Here is a 22637-nt window from a genome sequence, read left to right on the forward strand (position 1 = left end):
ATGCAGAACAATATTGAAACGAGATCATTATTTATAATCAAACCCAGAAGACACTGCAGGAAAAATGCCTCCGACCGCATAATGACGGGACATATAGGATGTCAGTTCAGGCCTAGAGCACGAGGAGATAGATTTTGGGGGTCATATACTTAAAATATCATACCCAAAAATTTGGGAACACATCATAAACACTCAAAAGATACTGGGTTTCAAAAAACATCGATTATGTTTTGTATATCAGAAAATTCAGCAGACCAAAAAAATGCAAGCTATGGAAATCGCTGCTTTATCATTTTTATAGTTTTATATTTTGTTTTGTTTTTTAGAGGGGGGGAGGCATGGGGCATTCTCAAAGGATTTCTCAAATCATTAAAGGAATTGAATCATCAGAAAATTGTCTTATTTTTAAATGAGATTTTTACAGTAAATGTATTTTTCAAATCATACTGAAGAGAGAGGGAGGAGGTGAGCTGTGACATCACCTTTTGTGAAGGTTTTGATTGGTGGATCTTGTGTTATCCACTAATTTAGGGGTATTATCAGTCTTTGTACAGGAGGGGGAGGAGGTGAGCTGTGACATTATTGTGACTGGTGGATCCTGTGTTATCTACTGTATATAGAGATGTTATCATTCACTGTACAGGAGGGGGGTGAGCTGTGACATCACCTATTGTGAATGGCGGATCCAGTGTCATCTACTGTATATAGAGGTGTTATCAGTCATTGTACAGGAGGAGGAGGTGAGCTGTGACATCACCTTTTGTGAATGATGAATCCTATGTTATCTACTGTATATAGGAGGTGTCATCAATCATTGTACCGGAGGAGGTGAGCTGTGACATTGCCTGTGTTGAATGGTGACTCTTGTGTTGCCTACTGTATATAGAGGTGTTATCAGTCATTGAACAGTAGGAGGAGGAGGTAAGCTGTGATATCACCTATTATGATTGATGGATCCTGCATTATCTACTGTACATAGAGGTGTTATCAGTCATTGTACACAAGGAGGAGGTGAGCTATGGCATCACCTATTGTGAATGGTGGATCCTGTGTTATCTACTGTATATAGAGGTATTATCAGTCATTGTACAGGAGGAGGTGAGCTGTGACATCCCCTATTATGAATGGTGGATCCTGTGTTATTTACTGTAAATGGAGGTATTATCAGTCATTGTACAGGAGGAGGTGAGCTGTGACATCACCTATTATGAATGGTGGATCCTGTGTTATTTACTGTAAATGGAGGTGTTATTAGTACTTAGGTCAGAGCAAAGTACTGTAATGTATGTATGTCGGGAGAAGACAAAAAGCGCTGATGACCTGGAAGTAAAACTGGAACATCGAATATTTTCCCCAAAAAAAATCACTTATTGGGGTTTGTTTTTTTTTTTAAAAACAAATAGATGAATATTTAATAGGAAAGGGACCTTCTAGGAGAACAGGGAGCAGCATCCACATTGTTTTGGTCCAAAACGTTCCGCATGTTCCGCAGTACCCTCGAGTGTTGTAATATATTATGGACAGTGTGAGAGCGCTGGGTCAGGTTTGGACACAGTCTCCTCTGTAATTATGTTTTACGTGTAATATTTTGCTCTTCTAATTGATTTTCATCCCCTCCTGTAGCGTTCCTCTAATTCTAGGCTGATGACTATGTCCCCGGTGGTGCCGGCTGTCTCCTCGCCTCTGTCCTTCTTCTCTATTTTATCTCAGACTGTTGATTTTATTTGTATTATTTTATTACCCAGTGGAATATTTAGATGAGGTTGAGACTTCGCGAGTCAGCTGGAGGCCGCCTGTTTCTTCTCTCCATCGTCTTGTGAGGAGATAATTAGATCATATCCTTGTAGGGTTTTGTAGCTGGCTTAAAATTCATTATATTCATGTTGTTCATTAAAACTAAGATTGGTCGACAGAATAATAAGTTTGGGATTTTTTTACAAAATATTTGGCAATGGTTTTAGATGTTACAAAAACATGAGAAATGCTACTCAATGTATAAAATGTGATCATGTAAATCGGGCTGGTGTGTCCCATCAGAAGACAGAGGTCCAAGATGGCAATGGAGAAGATCATATCCACTGCATTACTGAGTCCATGTAAACGACTGTCCCACAAGAGGACCAGGAACCAATATGGCTACAGATTCAAGAAATCCAAGCTGTCAATGGAGAACATCATCTTCTACAAGTTAAACTTGTGTGTTCTACCAGAGAACTGTTCCACCAGAAGTCCATGAGATGATTTGGTAGCTTCTGGAACAGGTAGGATACAGGGTCCTTATAATCCAAACAAATAATGGAGAAGATCATCTTATACAAAGTTAAACTTTTGTGTTCTACCAGAGAACTGTTCCACCAGAAGTCCATGAAATTATTTGATGGCCTCTGGAACTGGTAGGATACAGGGTCCTTAGAATCCAAACTAATAATGGAGGAGATCATCTTCTACGAAGTTAAACTTTTGTGTTCTACCAGAGAACTTTTCCACCAGAAGTCCATGAGATGATTTGATGGCCTCTGGAACTGGTAGGATACAGGGTCCTTAGAATCCAAACAAATAATGGAGAAGATCATCTTCTACAAAGTTAGACGTTTGTGTTCTACCAGAGAACTTTTCCACCAGAAGTCCATGAGATGATTTGATGGCCTCTGGAACTGGTAGGATACAGGGTCCTTAGAATCCAAACAAATAATGGAGAAGATCATCTTCTACAAAGTTAGACGTTTGTGTTCTACCAGAGAACTTTTCCACCAGAAGTCCATGAGATGATTTGGTGGCCTCTGGAACTGGTAGGATTCAGTGTACTTAGAGTCCAAACAAGTGATGGAGTAGATAATTTTCCACTGGGTTTTCATTTTATGGTCCTTCCAGAGGGTTATAATATTTGGAATCTCACAAAAAGGCCATAAGGTCCTCAGGTGGCCAGGGAAACAATTAGATAATTGAGCCTTTGAAATCCAAGCTACTAATGAGGAAGATTATTTTTTGACCATACCATAAAAGTTTTTGGTTACCCCAGAAACCATAAACCTGAATATGTAATTTAAGGCTCAAGCTGGTGTGGAGGTAGATCATTTCACGACAGGACAGTCCCATAAGAGGGCCAATCTAACTGGATAATAGTGGCCCTCTAGTATATCGATGACCATTTTCCTGAAATAGTATTACATTTTTGGGTCCCACCACAGGATGGTCCTACCAAGCAGCTAGAGAATAACTTAGCAGCCCCAAGAAACAAATTCTAAGATGGCAAAGGAGCATATGGTGTCACGCAGAGTTTTGCACAAACTTCACTAAATGTCATGGTGTTGTCAGACTCTGTTCACATTGCAAAGTCACACACTCCACACAATGGTTTCTCTGGCGTTTTCGGATCAACAAGGCAAAGATAAGCGTTTTGGGTTTTTTTCTCTTATTTTTAAAAAATAAGAGAGTACCGTGAAGAGGTTTTAGGGCTCTGTTGCATTGATCAATTCAATAGCTAAATCTCTCTTTATTCATATTTCAGGGCAGTAATGCAGATTCCAGTCTCTTTTTCATTTTTGCATGTAGCTATTGTATTTTTCAGGCCAGTATTCACACAGCAGTGTCTGCTATTACATGTATTCCCCTTGCATAGTCACTGGTGTGCATACCTTCTCTCCATATAGTGATGGTTTTTTAGGTTTTTGCACCCAGTTCAGACTAAAGGGCACGTTACACGCGTCAATTTATCGTGAGATATGTCGTCGGAGTCACGGATTCCGTGACGCACATCCAGCATCGTTTGCGACGTCGTTGCGTGTGACACCTACGAGCGACTCTGAACGATCGCAAAAAGGATGAAAATCGTGGATCGTTGACACGTCGTTCATTTTTAAAAATTGTTCGTTTTGGGGAAGCAGCCGACATATTGCTCCGTTTGACACCCTGCCAACACTGAACAACATTCAAACGACCGCCTGGGTCCAACAATATATCGTTGATTGCTGATGCGTTGATTTTGAGAACGTTACATGTGACAGCAAATAAATGACCTACAAGCGATACCGGCAAATCGTAAATGCAAGCTGGGCGTGACACGTCGCACAAGCGATCGCCCGACAAATCGACGCGTGTAAAGCAGCCTTTAGAACGGTGTTCCAAACGTTATTTCTTTATTAGGAAGGAGACTCAGGCCTCTGTACCATTAGGAGTGTCCCTGAGGTTAGGGATAGATAGGGCCCCCAAGCATGAGAGTCAGCTTAGAAGCAGCCAGTTCCCCCACTATCCTGTAGTCATCGTGACAGATGGTGTTCCACTAGGACTAATATTTTTGGATCTACCAAGAAGTCTCCACCCAACAGAGAATAGTAAGTTCTTCTTCAGGTCCCAGGAATGAATGGAATACAAAGCCCTAAAGGGTGCTTTACACACTGCGACATCGCCCACCTCCTTCCTTCCTGGACACAGGTAAGGAGATGTTCGTCGTTCCTGCGGTGTCACACACAGCAATGTGTGGAGCTGCAAGAACGACAAACAACATCGTACCTGTGGCAGCAACGATACTATGAAAAGGAGCGACGTGTCAACGATCATAGATTTTGAACGAATTTGCGATCGTTGATCGTCACTCCTTGGTGTCACACGCTGCGATGTCGCTACTGGCGCCGGATGTGCGTCACTAACGACGTGACCCTGATGATATATCGTTAGCGATATCGCAGCGTGTAAAAAACCCTTTAGGTTCCAAGTGGCAACAGAGCAGATCATTTTCTCTGGAATATATACAGTGCCTACAAGTAGTATTCAACCCCCTGCAGATTTAGCAGGTTTACACATTCGGAATTAACTTGGCATTGTGACATTTGGACTGTAGATCAGCCTGGAAGTGTGAAATGCAGCAAAAAAGAATGTTATTTCTTTTTTTTTTTTTTTTAAATTGTGAAAAGTTTATTCAGAGGGTCATTTATTATTCAACCCCTCAAACCACCAGAATTCTGTTTGGTTCCCCTAAAGTATTAAGAAGTATTTCAGGCACAAAGAACAATGAGCTTCACATGTTTGGATTAATTATCTCTTTTTCCAGCCTTTTCTGACTAATTAAGACCCTCCCCAAACTTGTGAACAGCACTCATACTTGGTCAACATGGGAAAGACAAAGGAGCATTCCAAGGCCATCAGAGACAAGATCGTGGAGGGTCACAAGGCTGGCAAGGGGTACAAAACCCTTTCCAAGGAGTTGGGCCTACCTGTCTCCACTGTTGGGAGCATCATCCGGAAGTGGAAGGCTTATGGAACTACTGTTAGCCTTCCATGGCCTGGACAGCCTTTGAAAGTTTCCTCCCGTGCCGAGGCCAGGCTTGTCCGAAGAGTCAAGGCTAACCCAAGGACAACAAGAAAGGAGCTCCGGGAAGATCTCATGACAGTGGGGACATTGGTTTCAGTCAATACCATAAGTAACGTACTCCACCGCAATGGTCTCCGTTCCAGACGAGCCCGTAAGGTACCTTTACTTTCAAAGCATCATGTCAAGGCTCGTCTACAGTTTGCTCATGATCACTTGGAGGACTCTGAGACAGACTGGTTCAAGGTTCTCTGGTCTGATGAGACCAAGATCGAGATCTTTGGTGCCAACCACACACACGTGATGTTTGGAGACTGGATGGCACTGCATACGACCCCAAGAATACCATCCCTACAGTCAAGCATGGTAGTGGCAGCATCATGCTGTGGGGCTGTTTCTCAGCCAAGGGGCCTGACCATCTGGTCCGCATCCATGGGAAGATGGATAGCACGGCCTACCTGGAGATTTTGGCCAAGAACCTCCGCTCCTCCATCAAGGATCTTAAGATGGGTCGTCATTTCATCTTCCAACAAGACAACGACCCAAAGCACACAGCCAAGAAAACCAAGGCCTGGTTCAAGAGGGAAAAAATCAAGGTGTTGCAGTGGCCTAGTCAGTCTCCTGACCTTAACCCAATTGAAAACTTGTGGAAGGAGCTCAAGATTAAAGTCCACATGAGACACCCAAAGAACCTAAATAACTTGGAGAAGATCTGCATGGAGGAGTGGGCCAAGATAACTCCAGAGACCTGTGCCGGCCTGATCAGGTCTTATAAAAGATGATTATTAGCTGTAATTGCAAACAAGGGTTATTCCACAAAATATTAAACCTAGGGGTTGAATAATAATTGACCCACACTTTTATGTTGAAAATGTATTAAAATTTAACTGAGCATTATAACTTGTTGGTTTGTAAGATTTATGCATCTGTTAATAAATCCTGCTCTTGTTTGAAGTTTGCAGGCTCTAACTTATTTGCATCTTATCAAACCTGCTAAATCTGCAGGGGGTTGAATACTACTTGTAGGCACTGTAACAATTTTGGGCTCCATCAGAGAAAATATTGCTGTCTATCCAATGAACCAACATTATAGTCATTTTAGTCATTAAAAACCCCATTAAAGAGGTTGTCCACCTATGACCATCCTATTTTTTTCTATGTAGATCTCCCAATCGGGAATTGATTGTCAAGTGTCTTGAAGCCTCCATCAATTAGTCGATATGAATTCTACTGTGGGGAATGACAGCCCCCAATAAGATCAATAGGAGACCAAATAAATCACAGCGCGTCCTATAAAATAAAGTCGTGAAATCTATCGATACAGTTCAAAATGTAGAGATTCCAAAATGAGTCATCACTAAAATAATAAATAAGATATAAATTATATATTTCTAAATCTGATGGGAGATGTCTTTTAAAAATATCTGGAGAACTGATGTTTTCTGGAGGAGATTATATGTGACTTTGACTTTTACGGGCGCAGAGAAAACCCTACTGGAAATGTTGTTTTTCTAAAGAAGCGAGAACCCCATTGTTTTGTGGCGGTGTATTTACTCTGCTTGGTGCTGTGCGTTCCTTCATGTAATCTGTCTCCTGGGTCTCTGGAAGTCTCCAGAAATCTATTGTGTGCTTGGCTTCCCGTTGGGGTTACACAAGCCGCTGCCTTTCCCCGTTCCAGGGGGATTGCTAACATCAGTCATCTGCTTGTCTTGTGTGTGCTTTACACAATGGACATGGAAGTGCACAATAAAACTTCACATTTCAGACATCTGTTTTTTAAGTTGTAAAGAATTACAGTGACACGTTATAAAAAACAGAGACTTCAGGCACCAACATGGCCACATCGAAGAAAGTGAGATCCGTGGAGGTGCAACCGGGTCACCCATTATTGTCGAGAAACAAATTGGAGGTCTCATTTACGATGATCACAACTTTCCAGACATCGGACTAATGGTGATCATCCGAAGAGCAGAACCAGAACCACAAACAATAACAATCCAACATAACAAGCAGAAACCAGAACACATACCTGGAGGAGAGCGAAGCGTGAAAGCCTCAACACCAGGACTGGAAGGAAATCTGCTGCTTCACTATATAAGAAACCGGCTACAATCAACTAAGATCTCATTACAAAAATACATTACAGCCGTTCTATAGTAGCTATATTCTTGTACATAGGGAGCAGTATTATAGTAGTTATATTCTTGTTCATAGGGGCAGTATTATAGTAGTTATATTCTTGTACATAGGGGCAGTATTATAGTAGTTATATTCTTGTACATAGGGGCAGTATTATAGTAGTTATATTCTTGTACATAGGGGTCGTATTATAGTAGTTATATTCTTGTTCATAGGGGCAGTATTATAGTAGTTATATTCTTGCACATAGAGGGCAGTATTATAGTAGTTATATTCTTGTACATAGGAGCAGTATTATAGTAGTTATATTCTTGCACATAGAGGGCAGTATTATAGTAGTTATATTCTTGTACATAGGGCAGTATTATAGTAGTTATATTCTTGTACATAGGGGCAGTATTATAGTAGTTATATTCTTGTACATAGGGGTCGTATTATAGTAGTTATATTCTTGTTCATAGGGGCAGTATTATAGTAGTTATATTCTTGCACATAGAGGGCAGTATTATAGTAGTTATATTCTTGTACATAGGAGCAGTATTATAGTAGTTATATTCTTGTACATAGAGGGCAGTATTATAGTAGTTATATTCTTGTACATAGAGGGCAGTATTATAGTAGTTATATTCTTGTACATAGGAGCAGTATTATAGTAGTTATATTCTTGTACATAGAGGGCAGTATTATAGTAGTTATATGCTTGTACATAGAGGGCAGTATTATAGTAGTTATATTCTTGTACATAGGGGCAGTATTATAGTAGTTATATTCTTGTACATAGGAGCAGTATTATAGTAGTTATATTCTTGTTCATAGGGGCAATATTATAGTAGTTATATTCTTGCACATAGAGGGCACTATTATAGTAGTTATATTCTTGTACATAGGAGCAGTATTATAGTAGTTATATTCTTGTACATAGAGGCAGTATTATAGTAGTTATATGCTTGTACATAGAGGGCAGTATTATAGTAGTTATATTCTTGTACATAGGGGCAGTATTATAGTAGTTATATGCTTGTACATAGAGGGCAGTATTATAGTAGTTATATTCTTGTACAAAGGGGCAGTATTATAGTAGTTATATTCTTGTACATAGGGGGCAGTATTATAGTAGTTATATTCTTGTACATAGGGGCAGTATTACAGTAGTTATATTCTTCTATATAGGAGCAGTATTATAGTAGTTATATTCTTGTACATAGGGGCAGTATTATAGTAGTTATATTCCTGTACATAGGGAGCAGTATTATAGTAGTTATATTCTTGTATATAGGAGCAGTATTATAGTAGTTATATTCCTGTACATAGGGAGCAGTATTATAGTAGTTATATTCTTGTACATAGAGGGCAGTATTATAGTAGTTATATTCTTGTACATAGAGGGCAGTATTATAGTAGTTATATTCTTGTACATAGAGGGCAGTATTATAGTAGTTATATTCTTGTACATAGGGGGCAGTATTATAGTAGTTATATTCTTGTATATAGGAGCAGTATTATAGTAGTTATATTCTTGCACATAGAGGGCAGTATTATAGTAGTTATATTCTTGTACATAGAGGGCAGTATTATAGTAGTTGTTATTCTTGTATATAGGGGGCAGTATTATAGTAGCTATATTCTTGTATATAGGAGCAGTATTATAGTAGTTATATTCCTGTACATAGGGAGCAGTATTATAGTAGTTATATTCTTGTACATAGGGGGCTGTATTATAGTAGTTATATTCTTGTACATAGGGGCAGTATTATAGTAGCTATATTCTTGTATATAGGAGCAGTATTATAGTAGTTATATTCTTGTACATAGGGGGCAGTATTATAGTAGTTATATTCTTGTATATAGGAGCAGTATTATAGTAGTTATATTCTTGCACATAGAGGGCAGTATTATAGTAGTTATATTCTTGCACATAGAGGGCAGTATTATAGTAGTTATATTCTTGTACATAGGGGGCAGTATTATAGTAGTTATATTCTTGTACATAGGAGCAGTATTATAGTAGTTATATTCTTGTACATAGGGGGCAGTTTTATAGTAGTTATATTCTTGTACATAGGAGCAGTATTATAGTAGTTATATTCTTGTACATAGGGGGCAGTATTATAGTAGTTATATTCTTGTACATAGGAGCAGTATTATAGTAGTTATATTCTTGTACATAGGGGCAGTATTATAGTAGTTATATTCTTGTACATAGGGGCAGTATTATAGTAGTTATATTCTTGTACATAGGGAGCAGTATTATAGTAGTTATATTCTTGTACATAGGGGGCAGTATTATAGTAGTTATATTCTTGTACATAGGGGGCAGTATTATAGTAGTTATATTCTTGTATATAGGAGCAGTATTATAGTAGTTATATTCCTGTACATAGGGAGCAGTATTAAGGTAGTTATATTCTTGTACATAGGGGGCTGTATTATAGTAGTTATATTCTAGCACATAGGGGCAGTATTATAGTAGTTATATTCTCATACATAGGAGCAGTATTATAGTAGTTATATTCTTGTACATAGGGGCAGTATTATAGTAGTTATATTCTTGTACATAGGGGGCAGTATTATAGTAGTTATATTCTTGTACATAGGGGCAGTATTATAGTAGTTATATTCTCATACATAGGAGCAGTATTATAGTAGTTATATTCTTGTACATAGGGGGCGTTATATTCTTGTACATAGGGGGCAGTATTATAGTAGTTATATTCTTGTACATAGGAGCAGTATTATAGTAGTTATATTCTTGTACATAGGGGCGGTATTATAGTAGATATATTCTTGCACATAGGAGCAGTATTATAGTAGTTATATTCTTGTACATAGGGGCAGTATTATAGTAGTTATATTCTTATACATAGCAGCAGTATTATAGTAGATATATTCTTGCAAATAGGAGCAGTATTATAGTAGTTATATTTTTGTACATAGGGACAGTATTACAGTTGTATATTCTTGTATAATACTGCCCCTATGTACAAGAATATAATATTATAATACTGTTCCTATGTACAGGAATATAACTACAATAATACTGCTCCTATGTACAAGAATATAACTACTATAATACTGCTCCTATGTACAGGAATATAATTACAATAATACTGCCCCTATGTACAAGAATATAACTACTATAATACTGACCCTATGTACAAGAATATAACTACTATAATACTGCCCCCTATGTACAAGAATATAACAACTATAATACTGCCTCCTATGTACAAGAATATAACTACTATAATACTGCCCCCTATGTAGAAGAATATAACTGCTATAATACTGCCCCTATGTACAAGAATATAACTACTATAATACTGCTCCTATGTACAAGAATATAACTACTATAATACTGCCCCCTATGTACAAGAATATAACTACTATAATACTGCCCCCTATGTACAAGAATATACCTACTATAATACAACCCCCTATGTACAAGAATATAACAACTATAATACTGCCTCCTATGTAGAATAATATAACTGCTATAATACTGCCCTCTATGTACAAGAATATAACTACTATAATACTGGCCCTATGTATAAGAATATAACTACTATAATACTGTTCCTTATGTACAAGAATATAACTACTATAATACTGCCCCCTATGTACAAGAATATAGCTACTATAATACTGCCCCTATGTACAAGAATATAACTACTATAATACTGCCCCCTATGTACAAGAATATAACTACTATAATACTGCTCCTATGTACAAGAATATAACTACTATAATACTGCCTCTATATACAAGAATATAACTACTATAATACTGTTCCTATGTACAAGAATATAACTACTATAATACTGCCTCTATATACAAGAATATAACTACTATAATACTGTTCCTTATGTACAAGAATATAACTATGAGGTAATATCTGCTAGTCTGCTTACTCCTTTGATCACATGTTGTGGGGAGACCTATCACATCTGCTCCCCTCCTATTTATGCTGGTTGAATCATTCCACTCATGCCAGCTATAGTTTGTCTTGGTCTGTGAGGTGTGATTTTCTAGAGAAAGTTGTGCTAATTGCGTGGTGCGGTTGTGGAGTTTACCCCTATTGTTTAGTAGCTTCCCTCCTGTTCTTGTTTTTCCTCCTGAATCTCGTATTGGCTTAACCTTTGTGTGTGTTGTATGACAGAGCTTTGTTTTTTTGTTGTCTATTTTTACCTGTGGGTTTCATCATGCCAAATCCCATGCCTCCCTGGAGGGAGAAGGAACCAGATCAGGACGGGTCAGGAAAAGGGCCAGGAAGGAGACTCAGTCATCTCCACCTTGAGAAGTATCCCTGCAATTAGTGATAGCTTAGGGTCTCCTATCTTGAAAGAAAGGTTAGGAGCCCAGATTCCCCGCTATCTCATAGTCATTGTGACATCCCCACTCCAGGATGGTGAAGAGACTAACACAAACAATCAAGAGGTTTAATGTGAACAGGCATTTACTGAAAGGCAACTAGCTTTGTGGTTACAGTCTCTCAATGAGGTTACAATCTTGGCAGTTGCAAATAGTGCTACACAGAAAGTACCTGGCTTCAATATACCATTATATAATACATTTTTTGCAAGAACATATGGCATAACATAATAACTCATAACTTACCATATGATTGAATGGCCAATATTGCCAGTTACTGTACTGGCAGAATACAGTTTCTGTCACGGGTGTGTCACAGGTGACAGGCAGTCAGGGGGTTTCTGGCCATAGAAGGTCACAGCATTTGGCTGCGCAATATGCCCCTGACTTTCCATTGTTCCTGCTGTCAGTATTCATTGGTATAGGTAGCTTTCCTGCTGGATTCATCTCTCCCCCTTTTAGACCCAGCAGGAGCTCGCCTTCCACCCAGCTGCTAATCATCAGTATTCCCTTGGTAATACCCCTTCCTTCCTTTGGACTGTGCTGGTGATATTTTCAGTTCCTTCAAGCATTGGTTGCAAGCAGGTGGCTTGTACTTCTCTGTGGTATCATTGCTGAATACTCTGCTGATTTCCTACCTGAGTCGTCTAATGATAAGTAGTTCATGCTTTTCCCCGTGTGTCCTCCTTGTATCTTCTACAGTTGTTTTTGTGGGGTTGATGAAGTGCTCATCCCATCCTTTCCTTATTTAGGTTATTTAGGGCCCAGCATTAGGAATATCTAAGGTCAGGTATCCGGCTCGGCGCATAGGTGCGTAACAAAGGGTGGTGAGGGACCCCAGGGATCAGTGGTAGGTTTGGCCAGGGGTCACCATCTCCCCTCTCGCTTGGTATGAAACGCCCGCGCCGGGGCTTGTAGGGCTCGCACGGTCACCGGGCCGGTGGTATTCGGGGTCAGGCTGTGAGTGTCCCGACCCGGCTTCCATGACCCCTGGCGGGTTTCAATAAAAGGAATGTCCGACCGTCAGTCCGGTGTTACAAGGGGGATGGAAGGAGGGTAACAGGGTTCCTGGAGAGCTTGACATCACTCTCCCCCCAGGAAACGGTACGGGACGGGGGATGCTTGCAGCGCCACCCGTGGTTTGCGGTCAGGTGTTCAGCCACCGCTGCGCAGTCTCTCTCTGGGGCAGGTGTTACGGGCAACCGGATGGAATCGCTCACCACGGGTGGAGCGGGGTGGCCCCGGGAGGTTTATGAGACCCAGGGCAACAGTCCTCAGGGACACAGGGGGCACAGGGCGGCGGCATTACTCACAGCAGTCACGGAGTGCGGTTCCAGTTGATCTTTATTTAAAGTCCGTTCCACATCGCACCCGGGTGCTGGTCCTCGCTGCCTGCAGCCTTTGGTCGGTCCCGGGCAGGTAGGAGGAAGGGGCCGGTGGAGTGATCTGGGGGTCTCTCTCTTTCGGTGCGATAATGCTATCCCCGTGGCATGGAGCATCTTGGGGACCCGCCGCCATTCTGTCTGTCTCTCTCTTCCAGTAGCGGACACACACCAACCACTACCGGGTACAACTTTCTCCAGGGATCCCCAGTCCTCAGCTCCATTCCCTTCCTCTAGGTGTTATCAGCCCTGGTCTCGTGGCATCTCCTCAGCAGGAGCTGTCCTGTGTAAGTCTGCACTCTGCTGCAGCCTCTGACGTTCTGACAAACCTTCTGTGTGTTCTGCACTAAACTCACTCCTATTCAGGCCCCCCTCCCCTTGGTTGTCATGGGGACCTGCCTGTGTCCAGCCACCTGCTCATTAACGAGACAGGATAAGTCATGGACTCAAAACTTTATGCTGCAAAAGCTATTAATTCCTTCTTGCCAGTGTGATGTGAGTGTGTGTTGTGGGGACTCTTCTTCCTCCTGCCCGGGAAAAATGGGGTAACATTTAATACCCTGTAACGACCCGTTTACAGGGGCATTACAGGTACTTCCCCATAGCTAGCGTGACATTAGCAGTGAGGAGTGATGCACATAAAAGAAAAGAATCTGCATTTGCCCTAAAAATGCCCCTCTAATCGTCTGTGTCACACCCAAAGTGGTGTCGTCCTGAGTAAGAGTCATCACTAGAACTTGCAGTCAATTAATGGCCTGAGTTGACTGGTGGTCATCACTTGTAGTGTCAGGAATTGAGCCAATGGTCAGTACCAGGCTGATAATCTGATGTACGAGGCAGAATATTAGCTCCACACTAAGGACAATCCTCAAACATTAGGCAAAGCGTAGCGGATTGATTTCCCTTTAAATAGAATAGGGTTTATAGTAGCTGATCTGCGAAGCCAACCAGCAAAGCAGTGGTAAAGATGGAGAACAGGAGAAGGGAAGGAGAAAGGGTCCATGGGTCCATGTGTCTAGCAGGAGCCATGGCCACCTCTTGGAAGGAAGTGATGGTACCAGGTGAGATAAGAACCGTAGACTTTAGTCAGGAACCCAACATTGGACGAGCCTTGGACTTGTTGCGTTCTCTCAAGGAAACAGCGTAAACCCTAAACATAATGTTGGAAAGAATGGATCCTATAGGTTAAATGGTGCTGTTGGTTGACTATCACTCTCGGATCTCAGATACCTAATGAGAACAGGATTTTGGAGAAGTCAAAAATGATTCTCCAAAAAAAACAAGGACTCGTCAATAGGGCTTATCTTTTAGATTTAGCAGGTAAAAGTATAATGTGATATATTTCTGTAAATCTAAAAATTTAGGCCACAACTGGACATCCCATTGGAGTATTTTTGGATTTCATGATCGCATTTTACAGAAATGTTTTGTGATGGGTCTCGGATAACATAACGCTGGAGATGTTTTGGCACAGGATAAATAAATACGGCGTGCAAGATTTACTAACTCAATTAGGAAGGGTCCCACTCCTCATAGCGTATATTTACACAATGTAATGGGTAAAATATATCTTTGTACCGTGTTAGCCAGTAGAGATAAAAAAAATTGTTTAAAAGAACTGAGAGTCCTCAGTGGTTGATACCTTTTAATGGCTAACTGAAAAGATGGTAATAATTGAAAGCTTTCGAGACTACTCAGGTCTCTTCATCAGGCATGGTACCATGCCTGATGAAGAGACCTGAGTAGTCTCGAAAGCTTTCAATTATTACCATCTTTTCAGTTAGCCATTAAAAGGTATCAACCACTGAGGACTCTCAGTTCTTTTAAACAATTTTTTTTACAATGTAATGGAGCATAAATAGGAATTAATTCTATAATTATGGTTCACTTTCCGAGCAAAGTGAACTGAGATTTGTGATTCTTTCAGTTTCACTAACATTAAAATGAGCCCAAAAAAATAAATTTGACTCTTAAATAGAACTGGAGACCAAGTTCTGTCCATGTGTTAACCAATTTACTATCTAGGTATTCAATGGATACATTTGTATCATCAGTAAAACACATACTTGAATCGTAAAAAAAAAAAAATTTAATTAGAAAAAAATGTTAAAATATTAATATTACAGACCCTAGATAAATGGTCCTTTTACTTTCAGTCAACTTGATCTTATTTGATAGATAATGTGATAAATAAAAGCATTTATAAATTGAACCATTCCCCAAAAATTGCCTTCTAAGTGCTGCCGAATGCCCCTTGTCAAGTATCCCCTATGTCTGGCAAAAGACAAATCTCGAGCCATGGCGACTTGAAAGATGAACACTCTGTAGAGAGATCGATCTTGTGCAGCCTAGATAGGTCCACCAGCATCTTCTTCGCCATTGTCTTGATCGTATCAAGCCATCAGGTTGCTGGTCTTCCTCTTCATCTTGTTCCTTATAGTCTTTGGACCACAATGTCCTTCTCCAGTGATTGTTCGTATGATGTGTCTAAAGTACCAAAGTCGTTACACTTGTTACAAAATTGCTTTGTTTCTTCTTCGTGCCATCCATGGTATTGATAACATCCTTCTCCAGCACCATATTTCGAAGGTGTTGATTCTTCTTCTGTCTTGGTTCTTTATTATCCAGGTTTTGCCTCCATATGTTACTACTGAAAAGACCAGACTATGTACGAGCTGAGACCAGACTATGTAGGAGCCATGTTTTCATCACCAGTGAAATGTTCCTTGATTTGAAAACCTTGTCCAGTAACTTCATTGTTGATTTGTCCATAGTTTTTCTTCTATTGACATCTGGTGTCGTTGCATCTTGAGTGATCCAAGTAGGCTGAAGTCCTTTACAGATATCAGCGCCGAAGATCCGTGCACCTGCTCAATAACGTGTGGATCCATTGGATGCGTGGTGAGTTGACCATTCCTTCCCCCTCTCCACATATTACTGTGAAGGCCTAGGCTATAAATCGTGTTTGTCCAGTATGATATTATACTATAATAAGATTAATCTGTATTCTGAATGCTTTGTATATTGCTTTTCCACATATACCTGACAGAAATGTTGAAGGAATATATAAACAAACTTTGCCTAGGGTCAAGAAGAGCAGATACACAGAAAACCGGTTAGACTCATGAATAAGTAACATTCTTTTTTTTTTTTTTTTTTTTTTCCAATTTAAAATTTTATTAATTTTCAAAAGAATACAGTATTAGAACACACATCCATGTTGTATCAATGATGCTAATCAAAAGTCAGTGCAACACTAAGCCTTCGCGGGCTTTGTAATATTCTATGGATGGCAGAAATGGTACATAGATAATCATTTAAGGCCTTAGATAATGATAAAACAACAAGAGGAGGTTAAGGCAAGTAAAGTCATAGAATCCAGAGAAGAAGGGGTAGTTCAAAAGAGGAGGAGAGATAAAAAGCAGAAGGAGAGTAAGGTGAAGCGACCGGGACTGATACAATGTCTATTGAGCTAAGATTTGTTGAAAGTGTGGCGTAAGCTGTCTGAAAGAGAAAAAAACAGAGTGCCCCCCTTCCGGAGATTAAATTAGGTCCAAAAATTTTTTACTAGATAGGAAAGATTCCTACTGAACCACTTAGTGGCTGTCTCCACCGTTTGCCCACGTGACTGGGCCATCACCATTTCCATGCGGTGAATCACATTTACCTCAGTTACCCACTCGTCAAACGTCGGAGGGTTAGAATCTTTCCAGCGCCGAGGAATCACTGTCTTAGCGGCCTGGAGAAGGTGGCCCAAGATAGATTTCTTAAAAACCCTTTCCGCTATGCTACAGATAAACAATAAAACTGCCTCCGGGCGACTGGGGACTACGATCCCTGTGGCCTCCTGTATGGCTGCCAGTACTTTGCTCCAAAAGGCCGACAGGCTCGGACAGTGCCACCAGATGTGAGACATGGTGCCACCTTGGGCTCCACATCGCCAGCAAGTGTCAGGTATTTCGGGGCACCGTGCATGAAGGGACGCCGGAACCCTGTACCACCTGGAAAGTATTTTATAGCTGGTTTCTTGCATCCTAGTGGCAACCACGGACCTGTGGGTCAGGCGGAAACACCGCTCCCATTGATTCTCGGAAATCATTTGATTGAGCTCTGACTCCCATGCTTTACAAAAGCGAGGAGGTGACACCTCTACTGCACTCGTCATAATCCTATACACTCTTGATATTGCATGGCGCGTATCAGAGGAACCAGTGCAAAGGTCTTCAAAGGGTGTTTGGGGCGTGGGGTGGGCCACGACAGTGTCTTGTGAGGTCAAGAAGTGTTTGAGTTGGGCATATTAAAAATGGAATCGTAGTTTGAAATTACGGCTCTCTATCATCTCCCGTAGTGGGAGGAGGGACCCCCCCGGGGCCACCCGATTTAGTCTCAAAGGATTCAATTTCGTGCTTCCCAGAAAATTGTTTGATGACGCTCCCGGTAAAAACTCCGGGTTATCGGTCAGTGGCATAAGGGGCCCTCTAGGCTGGATCAGGAGATTGCGTGGTGACACAGAGTGGACCGTTTTCAATGTTTGTTTAGTACTATAGGACATCTCAATCTTATGCTTGGTGAGGAGCGGCCAGGTCCAGGGCAGGGTCGGTAATGATAAGGGGCACATACTTTGTGCCAGGCTAACCCAAAGCTTAGAGCCAGAGTTATGTAAAAGGTCTAGGACCCTGGCGTGGGCGGCCGCCAGGTAGTACCTTCTGCAGTCAGGCAATCCCGTTCCCCCCGCACCCTTAGTCCTAGTTAAGATGCTACTCCCTATACGGGCACACCTTCCAGACCAAACAAATCGACCGAATATGCGTTGCATCTTGGCCCAGTAGGTTGCTGGAACATAGACCGGAACCGTTTGTATCAAATACAACAATCTTGGCAGAGCCGTCATTCTAAGTGCACTGATCCTGCCAAACCATGAAAGAGTGCCCCTATGCCACAGAGCTAAATCCCCCTCGAGCCATGACAGGAAGCTTTGGTAGTTTAGTTGAAAGAGCCTGGACAGGTCAGAAGGGATTTTGATGCCTAAATATCCAATACTACCGTGGGGTGGCCATCTGAACGGAAAGTTTGGTTTTATAACATTCACAGTTGATTGGGGTAAAGATATATTTAGGGCCTCTGATTTATCGAAATTGATTTTAAAATTAGACCACTTGCTAAAACGGTCTAGCACCGTCATTAAGGACGGGAGGGATGTGGTGGGGTTACACAGATATAAAAGGAGATCGTCAGCGAAGGCAGCGCACTTATGTTCCCGATTGGCGATCTTGATGCCCTGTATGTCCGGGTTCGCCCGGATGGCCGACAACAAGTGTTCCATAACTAAGACATATAGTAGCGGTGACAGGGGACATCCCTGCCGGGTTCCGTTTCGAATGGAGAAGGGTCTCGACAGAGTGCCATTAATCTTAAGGTGGGCAGTCGGGGAATTATATAAAGCCATAATTTTAGATGAGAAAACCGGTCCCAGGCCTATATGTTCTAGGGTCTGAGAAAGCGACTGCCAGGAAACCCTGTCGAAAGCCTTCTCAGCATCCAAAGACAGCAACATCAAGGGGAGTTTCTTAGTGTGTGCGTGTTGGAATAAATCCAGAGTTTTTATGGTGTTGTCCCTTGCCTCTCTACCAGGGACAAACCTGACCTGATCCAAGTGGATCAAGTCAGGGAGCAGGGGGCCAAGTCTATTTGCCAAAAGCTTGGCATAGATTTTTAAATCTACATTGAGAAGTGATATCGGTCTAAAACTGCTACACGCCGTGGGGTCTTTTCCGGCCTTACGGAGCAGCGAGATATGAGCCGTGGTGGACTGGGACGGAAAGGGGACAGATTCTGAAATTGAATTAAAGGAAAGGAGCATAAGGGGCGCTAATTGTTCTGAAAAGGATTTATAAAATTTAGCGGGGAGCCCATCGGGGCCAGGACTCTTATTGCCAGGAGTGTCGCGAATCACTGCCAATAAATCCTCCAGTAGAAACGGGCTCTCCAAGTTATTGATTACAGAGCTATCGAGACATCTAAAAGGTGAGGGCATTGAAGGATACCCATCACCCGACCTGGGGGGCTCAGCAGGTATATTATATAACTTGGAATAATAGTTGTGGAAGGTGTTTGAGATGTCTGGGGTGGCGTAAAGTAATTCGTCGCGTGAGTTCTTAATGCAGGGAATGAGGGTATGGGCTCTCTCCTCCCTCAACGCGTTTGCCAACAGTCTGCCGGATTTATCCCCAAACTCTTAAAACCTCCCCTTTCCCACCTGCATTAGACGTTGATATGAGGAATCAAGCAATTTTTTAACTTCGAACCTAGCTCGTAAGAGGGCTTGTAAATTTGTGGCCGATAAGGCTCGCTTGTGGATGAGCTCCAGTTCAGAAACCCTATGGAGGGCTTTTACTATATCCTGGGTCTTTTCTTTCTTGATTCGGGACCCGTGCTTAATAAAAATACCTCGTAGGACACATTGAATTCAATGCTTCCCACTTATAAGTGGGGGCTGTGTCATCTGCCGAGTGGTCTTCCATGAACCTTGCAATAGAGGTCTGGATATCAGAAACACAAAGCTCATCCATCATCCACTAGCAACGACTCATTCAGCCGCCACGACCCTCTAGGGGTCGAAAGAGAGGGGATCTCAATCGTGCAATAAACCGGCGCATGATCTGACCACAATATGTTATCCATTCTCGTGTGTTGGATCCAGGGGAGCGTGCTATGTTGTATTAGTATGTAATCAAGACGACTATAGGAATCCTGGGTGTGGGAATAAAAACTATAGTCTCTATCCGATGGGTGCTGTATTCTCCAGGTGTCGAACAATTGAATGCGCAATAAAGCTTTTTTAATACGTTTAATGGTAGAGTATGCAATGCTAGATTTCCCCTTTGAGTTGTCCAAGGTAGGGTCTAGGGTGACATTAAGGTCACCACATAAAATCACCGTACCCTGTATCAGGGGAATCGCGACGTCGATCAAACGGGAAATAAAACTATCCTGTCTTTGATTTGGGGCGTATGCGTTAATTATTGTGAAGATGTGGGTCCCCACCCTCAGCGAAAGAATTATATATCTTCCAAGACTATCCGTCGTGCACTTTAGGATCTGATGTGGGAGGGATTTATGGATGGCTATCGCCACCCCTTTAGAGCGGGAGTCAGGGTTGTCCGAGGACACCCACGTCTGGTAATATCTATTTGAGAATAGGGGCATGTCCTTGTTTGAAGTGTGTCTCCTGGAGACACGCTATCCTCACCTTCCTTTTATGAAGATGATACAGTATCTGTGACCTTTTCTCCGGAACATTGAGGCCCCTGGTGTTGAAAGAAGCGATGGTTAGGTCCGCCATCTATAAAAGAATAGGATATTAGAAATATATAAGAGAAGGGATCGAACACGATCAGCCCAGCCGCTGGAGATAGAAAGAAAAGAAGACTTAAGGAATGCAGAATGTAGCGGGTGAGAAAGGAAGAGAGATAAGAAAACAAGAAGAACAACAGGCAAAAAAAGCCTAGCACAACAGACTAAATCCGAACAAACGTTCCTAGGGAACATATCCGCCTCATCTAGGCAGGACAGGGGATCCCAACCTATTTGGGGAGAAAGGATGTCAGACATAACCGAGCAGAGCTCCATATAAACTAAAAAAAAAAACATTAAGGATAACCATAGATACCGGTAAAAGTGACAAATGCTTATGTAATACGGGCTATGAATAGACTGGAATGTAACGTGTGGAAGCCCAGCAACTCAAAATACTGTAAAAAGTATAAGTCATATAGGCGTATTCAGCTATTAATTTCCTCCATATTGGTTACCGCGGACGGCCCGCCCTGCGGCCCCGTTCTCCTCTTGGAGGTAACCCCCTGCTGGACTCGGAAGGAGGAGTTGGTCTGGAAGAGGCAAGCCATTCCCTGGGCACCCAGGGCTGGAGTAGAGTGGTTGGCCAGGCTGCAATAGAGATTGTAGGCAAATTCAGACTCTCAGTAAAAGCCGGGAGGTCCTCTGGGGAACGTAGGACCATCCATCGGGAATCTTTCTGTGACGAAAGGGAAAATGGAAATCCCCACCGGAACGGTAAACCCCTCTCTTTTAGGACATCAAGAAGGGGCTTAAGATTCGCACGTTGGGCCAGAGTGTGCCGTGAGAGATCTGGCATTATGCAGATAGTAGAGCCATTGCATGACAGATTCTGTTTCCTCCTGGCTGCTTGTAGAATGGCCTCTTTTATAGCAAAAAAATGCACTCTGCATACAATATCTCTCGGGCGGGAGTCATTTGGATCTGGAGGGCGTAGAGCCCTACGGGCTCTATCAAGTTCAAGGGTAGCTCCCGGTGGCCTCTTTAGCAAATTGTTAAAAATGGCACGGGGAGCAGCGGGAATATCAGGAGCAGCAATAGATTCCGGGAGACCTCTAACTCGTAGATTGTTCCGTCTGTTTCTGTTTTCTAAATCATCCACATGTTGTTGAAGGGCAAATAGTTGCTTGCATTGGTTTTCTACAGTCTCCTAGATAGATTGAATGGACATCTGGGAATTTGATTGTTGCTCCGCCAGGGTGTCAACCCTGTGAGTAAGTGAGGAGAGATCCTGCCGCAGCTGGATAAATTCCTGCTTACACTCCGCCACTACTTAATTGGCCAATGCTGCGATGTCGTTCTTGGTGGGGATTGCTTGTAACAGTGCCCGCAGGTCTGCCAGGGATGCCGGGCGATCCTCGCCCCTCGAGGCGGCAGCGTGAGGTATAGTGGGGTATGCATAGAAAGAATCCTGCAAGGCTGGACCATATATTAGCGTTTGTGTGTTTTGGGGGTTCTTTATATCATCCCATACTTGTGGCATAGGTGCATGACAAATTGGTGGTGACCCCAGTACCCTGGGACCCCCATTCATGGGGATCAATGGGCCCCTTTCCAGGTCCCCGCCTGCGGCAGTTGGGCTCTCAGCCCAGGAGGATCCGGTGGACCACTGATCTGGGGAGGAGGGAGGGAGGGGGCACTTCCCTTTGGGGTATCCCCCAGGACTCATTGGCAGCCATCCAAAGTTCATGGGGCCCTCCACTATTTCCAGGTCCCCCTGGGGGTCGTGTGGCTCCTGATAAGAGGCTGATGCCGCTACGCCCCCCTCTGGCTCTGGCCCCGCTCCCCAGCTCTTCCTGAGACCCCTGTACCTGGGCCTTATAGTTCAGCAGGCCACCAGTACTGGCTCCTGTTCCCCCCTCACCTCTGATCGCTGTGCCTGTGGGTGAGGACAGGGCTGCTGGTGCCTGCAGTGCAGCTTCTTCATGCAGCGCCTGTTTCTTCAGTGCTCGGGCCCGCAGCGGTGACTTATCTTCTGAGCCCGAGCACATGTGCGCCCCGCGCCCGCACGCCACACTTCCCCCAGCTCCACTGGCGCCGGCTGCAGGCAGGATGGCAGGGCTCCCCGGCTCCGTCAGAGGCGCAGCGGA

Source organism: Anomaloglossus baeobatrachus, chromosome 6, assembly GCF_048569485.1.
Source record: "Anomaloglossus baeobatrachus isolate aAnoBae1 chromosome 6, aAnoBae1.hap1, whole genome shotgun sequence".
In the NCBI taxonomy this organism is placed as follows: Eukaryota; Metazoa; Chordata; class Amphibia; order Anura; family Aromobatidae; genus Anomaloglossus; species Anomaloglossus baeobatrachus.